The sequence below is a fragment of the Pinus tabuliformis genome, chromosome J (genome assembly GCF_031772625.1).
Source record: "Pinus tabuliformis cultivar Carrire ecotype Pingquan chromosome J, CPIR1, whole genome shotgun sequence".
NCBI lineage: Eukaryota > Viridiplantae > Streptophyta > Pinopsida > Pinales > Pinaceae > Pinus > Pinus tabuliformis.
The window spans coordinates 723648843-723656796 of NC_142295.1; the positions used below are offsets into that span (position 1 = coordinate 723648843).

At 36.6% G+C, this 7954-nt stretch overlaps 2 long non-coding RNA genes across 2 annotated transcripts; both read left to right on the top strand.

The window, feature by feature from the left end:
• Nucleotides 1-497: 497 nt before the first annotated feature.
• LOC149228783 (uncharacterized) lies at nucleotides 498-1495 on the top strand. Its single transcript, XR_016247244.1, has 3 exons — nucleotides 498-602; nucleotides 879-927; nucleotides 1028-1495. It is a non-coding gene; the product is annotated as an uncharacterized LOC149228783 (long non-coding RNA).
• A 4738-nt stretch (nucleotides 1496-6233) lies between these two features.
• Nucleotides 6234-7660, top strand: LOC149228784 (uncharacterized). The gene is made up of 3 exons (XR_016247245.1): nucleotides 6234-6416; nucleotides 6567-6691; nucleotides 7485-7660. It is a non-coding gene; the product is annotated as an uncharacterized LOC149228784 (long non-coding RNA).
• The last annotated feature ends 294 nt before the right edge of the window (nucleotides 7661-7954 follow it).

A 7954-nucleotide genomic window follows, 5' to 3' on the forward strand; every position in this document is an offset into this window, starting at 1 on the left:
ATCCACATTTTAGGGTCGACCCCTACATAAGATGCTTCTGACTGGTTTGGCTGTCTAGATCCCCTCTGCATTTTGTCTTTGCGGACTTTGTTCATTCATTCATGCATTGTTTTCCTTTAGTACCATATGTAACATGCATTTATACCATAATGAAAAACAATTCTTAACTATTTACTTATTTTACTATATAGATCAAATCACAATGTAAAGCTTATTAAAATATGTCTGACTGATCAAGGGTTATCCAAATGTTGTTCCTTTTTTTATATACACATTAATTTCCTAGCTATTAAGTCACAAGGTCTATGAAAATCGACCCCATTCTCATTGAATTTTTATTACACCTATGCTTGGTCTATCGAAGGTGATTGGAGTGGCTAGTTTTCTATATACTTTCTCTAGAGAGTTATAACCCTAACAGGTGTTGTGATATCCTCCGTTGATCTGTTATGTACCAATCCGACGGCTAGGCTTCGACCAAAGGGTTTGAGGTAACCGCATGATCCTCCAGCCCAACATTCTTCGACATTTTGAGCAATGGTTATTGGGTAGAACGCTCTGCAACAATGTAAGGGTTTTCAAGCATGCATGACTTTTTATAGGTAAAACCCCTAACGTCTAAGCCATTAATTTACACAGTTCTTAGCTTGGACTTACCAGTCGGCTCTTATAGGGTTTTGATACGATTCAATGTTTTTCTTCGTAAATTTCCTCTCGAATATTCGCAAAATTCTTTCATGACCCAACTGCAAACAACCCTATACAAGGAGTTAAGGGTGTTCACATCAAAGATATTTATCTCTTGGTTAATAGACCATGTGGTTGCTGCTATGCCTTTGATTTTTACCTACTAACTATGTTGATCCTCACACTGACAGAGGCATTGTCGTGACTTTTCCCGCGACTGTGTTTTCAATGTTATCCCAGGTATGGAGTTAGTTTCAATGTGTCTCTGCTTTCATTCCCTTGCATTTCTTGAATACATGCCTTTCACCACTATATCTAACTCAGCTATTTGTTTTTGCAGGTTTAGGTCGTTACTGACCTGGCACCTATCTCTCTACATTACGGATTCTGGTCACAAAGGGGTGGTTCCTAACTTATGAATACCATTCATTGTTTTTCTAGGTTGGTCCCTTGGTCCTGGTTAATCACCATTCGACCCAGTACTGCTAGAGATTGTTTAGGGTCTTCTACGACCGGGGTTAACTACTCTATTGATGACGGAAACCCTGGAGGGCTGTCTAAACATTCGATGAGGGTTAATGTGCCCATGAGTTAAATGTGTTTACTTTGGGTCTAGAATGAAAAATGTTAAATATGCTATATTATCTTTTCCTTTATACAGTGTAGTCAATTTCCAGAACATAACATTTTCAAGACTTCGATATCCGTAAATTGTATGGTTTTATTATAAGAAGTGGCAATTCTAGAATGGATATGGAATTTTGGCATGATGTGTTCTGTTTCCTGACAGCCCTCTTTAATGTATAAACGAAGGAAATAATAATCTATTTTTCTAGGTTGGTAATATAACTTTGTTTTTGAGCTTTTTTTTCCTTTTATTGTTATGCTCAGGTTATTTACAGGTGTTTTGTGTCACACTCTGTTATTTCACCAGTTGATATCCGCTGGCCTACACTAAACATATTTCTGGACTATTGTTTTCTGAGGTTAACCTGGAAGGCCTCCCTCAATCTCGTTGTTAAGAGACTAAATATGGTTATGTTTTTGTCATTTGTTCATGCACACATATCAATACACATACTCATAAATTTTTATTGAATCAACATATTTGTAAATTCCTGCTTGATACCTGTAATTTTTAAAGAGAACAAAGTACTTAGAAATGCATCTAGTTCATAACTTGTTTTCCATATTGTCTGTCCAAAGGAACTACAATTTCAGTAAAGCAACGTTCTTGTTTCTTTTATACTTGTTCACAAACATGCATATTTAATTAAACAAATTCTAATAAACTGAGTTGGGTAATTATTTGTTTTCCTTTTTATTTTGACGATTTCTTTTATTTGGAAGATCTCACTACCCAATCGTGAGTCTGGCTATGACGTCCAAACTCTCCCCCGAGCTCTTCCCCCTCTAGACAGCGGTAACACTGGACATATTGAGTCACTCTGAAACATCAAAATTGTCATTCCGGTTTCAATTTTTTACCCTTCTCGGGTTGTCTCCAAGATTCCCATTGATTTGTTTCACCCAACTCAAGGAGGTTCTTTGGATTACAAGGAGGTTCTTTGGATTATTTGGGAGTGTCTTACCTTATCCTTGACTTCCTTAATGGTCTCAATCGATTCCATATTTTTTTTATTCTCCAGCACCCTTACCTTCTTTGGATTATTTGGGGGTGTCCTACCTTATCCTTGACTTCCTCAAGGTTCTCAATCGATTCTTTTTTTTTTTTTTTGTTCTCCAGCACCCTTGCCTTCCTCGAATCCCTTTTCTTGAAGGAAAGGGGTGTGTAACCAACCATAATTGTCCGAGGAGGTTTATCTAACTGATTTCTATTCCTGAAATATATTTTTTCTATCACATATTATTTATAAAATTACTTTGACTAACTCAGCCATTGTTTTTCAGGTTTCCGTTGGAACACAATATTGACAAATGTAAAAAGTAAAGCAGTAGAATAGTAAAATAATGTGACCATATAATTTTGGGTGTTACACTTGTCTTGACGATGAACATCCATAAAGGCCTACCCTATAATTTATGTGTAATTTATTTTAAAAAATTGCTTAAATCACGAATCACAAAAACATCCAATCTAAAATATATTTTAAATATTTTTCTTAATTCAAAATTTTAATTTATTTTTATTTAAAATAACCATTAAAATTTTACTATTATTATTAAATAATTAAATTGAATAATATAAATATTAAAATGCATATTTAAAGTTCTATTTACACAATTTATGTTACATTGATTAAATATATGTACGATATTTGGTGGTTCATCCATTTCGTACTATATTCAAAAAATTTATGAACGTCCGGCTTTACTTTATTGCTTTAGGATATTATAAATTTATAAAGTCCCTGCATTACAGGGATTTATTTATTTAATGTTGTATAAGCTGTGCGATATACGGTTTTAGTCCTCCGCACTAAAACGAAATATAATAATTTAGAGTATTCGAAATTTAATATCTTTCAATCTAAGAGCGTAGACGTTATACGAGAAAAATTAAAATATATGTTGAATCAATTAATTTTTTAACTAAAAACATATATATAACAAGATGGGCTGCGAGGCAGCTAGTCCCTGCCATATAAGACAGATCCAAAGCCAGGACCTCGCAAGGTATCCCTTCCTGTCCTAAGAGCTTATCTACCAGCAGTACCAGTATTACCATCAGCAGCAGAGGTAGTTGAACGACCAGCTTGGATGGAATGGGGCTAAAGTAACTGGTCGAAAGCCTTCTCAAAGGTCATGCTTTAGAGGATATGTTTCAAATCATGGTCCTCCGTGCAAGCAAGCATCGTTGCAGTGTTTAGAGCCACCAGAAGCAGCGCTTGTCACAACACCATTCGCGGGATAATTAAGCAAAGCCAAGTGCAGAGACAGATAGATTCTGTTTCTACATATTGATCTCAATTTTGATGCTGTTAATGCGGTTGATTATTATCTTGAACAGTCGGCAGGTTTCGTGTGTTATGAGTAGCAGCTTGGGCAACCCTTATGCCGATTGCAGATTCTTTAATTTAAATCGGCTTGCGTGGCTACGCCGGCCCACTTTTCCGTCTCCGTTTACATAGACGGACGTTGGCGTTGATTACTGAGTCGGAAAACTGTTGCAGTCGGAAGTATAACCTGTCTTTTGTATATGTTCTCAGTGCATCGTACTCGCACTAGAATTAAACCCACGCAGCACGCTTTATGTAATCCGTTCTTTAGGTCTATTTTAATTATTTTATTTTCTATTTTTTTAATTCTTACATTGTTATAAATTAGTTTTAATAAAATAATAGCAGCACGCTTTATGTAATCTGTTCTTTATGTAATCCATTGATGGTTGATTTTTCACCATGATCTTTCTGGTTCCTTTTAAATGCTATGATGTTTACCTATCGATCTCCATGTCGCTCCGGGTTCACAAAACGGTGATGAGCACGTCGGCGGCAGAGATGGACTTATAGAATGGCCTGAGTCGCAAGGGAACATTGAGAAGAGTCTATCTACCATAGATTTTCTCGATGCTAGGTACAGAAAATTGCTATAGAAGTAATTCATCTCGATAGATGGAAAAAATACTGCTACATAGAATAATTATATTTCTCGATATAGTAGAAAAGAACCCCCTTTTTTTTCAATCAATCAGGTCCATAGCAAACTTCAAAAATTGCTTCTGTGATTGGAAGATATGTTGCACACCCTGCCCTTCTGGGCATTGAACTACTGAATGAACCACGGTAACCTGCAGTAAGTTCGAACAATGTGACTGATTACTACTCACGGGGTACGACATCGTTCGAAAGTATTTGTCGTCGACGTATGTGATAATGTGGATCAGAATCGGCCCTGCTGATCCAAAATAGTGGTTTCAAATGAACAACGACTTATCCCACACCATTGTGGACGTGCATTACTACAATCTTTTTGATGATGCCACTTTAAGAAATATGATGGTTCAGCAACATCGACTATATCAAAACGACAAGAGCTCAAACTCTGCAGAGGCTCGTCAGCCACTGGTCCTCTCATCTTTGTTGGTAAATATAAAAAATCCCCGCATTTAACAGCTTTAGTACAACTCTCCCTATAAAAAAGATGAATTTAATCACGCTCTAGTATCATTCGTGCCATATACAAAAGGGACAGAATGATCTTACGTAACTTTGTGATTTTATGTAGGGGAATGGGTGGACGAGTGGGAAGTGAACAATGCGACACAGTTAATCATGCTCTAGTATCATTCGTGAATGATCTTACGTAACTTTGTGATTTTATGTAGGGGAATGGGTGGACGAGTGGGAAGTGAACAATGCGACACAGTTGGATTATCAAAGGTACGGATCTGCACAATTACAAGAGTACGGCGAAGCTTCTTGCGGATGGCAACCAATATTCTTTCTTAGCGCAACAAATATCAGTGGCTGTATATGCTTACTATTTGATTTGCCAAGGTCAAAATCCAAAGATGAGCATATACAGTCTTTGCCCAATTAATGCTTAACAGACTGTGCCTTTTAGGAGGGGTATATTGCATGCTGAGAAACCTGAGTAGCAGGCCCTGGGATTTAATTGATTAATTTCTTGCGTCGTTGGAATTCAGAAGAGATCAATAAGTCATACTTTATCATATAACTAAGTCGGTTGAATATGTTTGATTGGAGAATAAGTAGTTGTGACAGTAGCTTGAGTGAAATAATGGTACATTCCATAGCCAAAACCGTGGGATCATAGATATCCACTGATGGATCTTAAGTATATCACGTAACTTATATGATATTTAATATCAAGACTTTGTAATATTAGAGCTCAATCATTAATGTTACAGTTAATGCTCCATTTTCTGATAAAGATATATCACAGCACAGATTCCTAAGTGCGCCCACACTCACACGCACTTGGTTGATGGTTGATTGTTCACCATGATCTTTCTGGTTCCTTTTAAATGCTATGATGTTTACCTAAATTTTCCAAATTGATTTATTTCTTAAAGACTTATCACTATCACTTACCTCGTATATGAAAAAGCTTAGCTTTGTTATCATTACAGTATCTCTGTAATCAAGTATCTGCATCATACTAGTAACTCCGAGTGTCTTGAATCAAAATTTTTGTCCAATATTATTTCTAAATAATACTTATTAATGTTTTGATGAATGTATATCTATGAGTACAAGCACAAAAGCAAACAAACGTAAAACGTAATAGAATTTTAAATAACCTCAAATGTGTAATTTTTTTGTCCAATCTTATTACTAAATAATACTTATTAATGTTTTGATGAATGTATATCTATTAATACAAGCACAAAAGCAAATAAACGTAAAACTTAATAGAATTTTAAATAACGTAAAAGGTGTAATTTTTTTTGTGTTTTAAGGTTCAACTTTAAGTTATTAGAAGGATGCATTTTTCCACTTGTTCCAATATTTAAAACGTTAAGTGTCTCGCCAACCTACACGTGTTCAACCATGTGGCAGCACACCACCTCACCGCTACCATCTTCTATATCCCATTCCCAACATGCAAGAGCTATTCGACCTGATCCACAGCCATAGCTGCCAACAAATTATGTGAGATTTGAGGGAAGAGTCTGCAAATGAGTTTGTGATCGCAAGCAGTCAGCTTCAAGAATCAGTTGGGGAGGGTGAAGTTTTCATGGCCGCCTCGCATCCCCAGGAGGACCATCACCACCGCTTTCGTCTCTACACTCAGTGTTGCAGGTAACTTATAATAAACCCATTCCCCGGTTCAACATATGAGTTTTTTTTACAAGTTAATTCATTAACTGTGCAGACCTGGGATGGCTAGTCTTCGGTCATGAGCCCTTCGCGTCCAAACTCGAACCCGTGACCTCTGCTTTAACTGTGCAGGCCTGGGATGGCTAGTCTTCGGTCATGAGCCTTTCGCGTCCAAACTCGAACCCGTGACCTCTGCTGTAAAGAAGATGATGAGGGGAGGAAGGGTTCCAACAGTACCGACAGAGAATAATGAACGGGTAATACCTGTCGATCCAAAATGGTCACTGAATTTTTCAGAGCTTGTATGGTTTTCCAGTGAAGTCTTTGGTCATAAAATGTGCAGAAGGTATCGTTGTGGGTGTAATTCCTTTTTGTGTAATAATGTAGGTGTAATTTTGTCAAACAGTTGTGGGTAACTGCTGTAGGTATGTTATCTTGTTTAACCATCAAAAAGTAATTGCACAAATTTCAACGAATGCTCATAAGCTCATACAAACAATCCAACACAGGAAGATAACGCCCTCACCCAAAGTGAATGCTACAACAATATAAATATTAATTTCTCCTTTAGAATTACACAGAATTATGTAGACCAGCAAAGATGCAAGTTAACACAGTCATCTCTTCAAAAGTACAGTGCAATGCTACAACAATATAAATCATATACGATGACTCAAAAGATAGGACTGCATCATATTGATCAAAAGATAGGACTGCATCAATCATAGGATCGCATCATATTGATCAAATAGAAGACTGCACCATACATAAGACTGCATAATAAGATTTTTCTGAAAATTGAATTCTATGTAGCATTTTTTAGGTTTATACCAAATTAATCAATTACTTCAGCCTGTCGGATATTTAATTCTTGATATTGATCTATGTGACAGGCTCTTTGCACAACAGTAGAACTGCATAATAAGATTTTTTCTGAAAATTGAATTCTATGTAGCATTTTTTTAGGTTTATACCAAATTGATCAATTACTTCAGCGTGTCGGATGGGTTTACCTGTTTAACTTTCAACATGTATGCTTTCATAATGCAGCGCAGTAGACGCGCTGGTGGCCTCAATTCCTCGAACAATAATTCCTCCAACAACCCAGAGGAGTACAACCAAACGATGAACTTCGCACAAAGGTCAGAATTTGGTGCTTTCAACTGCTTCTTCGACTGTACAATCAACCGAAGAAATTAGATCTACCGGTGCCTCTCGATCTGGATCTGAACCTGGAGGAGAGGATATGAATCTGGGTGGTGGAGATACTGGCTCCGTTGCTTATTTCTTTGTGGCTTATACTGAAGCCTTTGTTAGTTCTGCATCATCCACCTGTAACACATGCATACACACTTGTAACTAATCTTTGTACACACTTGTAACTACCTGCCAGCAAATGCGCAAACTAATGATACTAATGAACTAATGATACTAATGATGTCTCAAACTTTTGATGTCTCAAACTAATGTTAACATTAGTTACGTAGGCTAAAACATTTAAAAAAAATGAACAGTCTAAA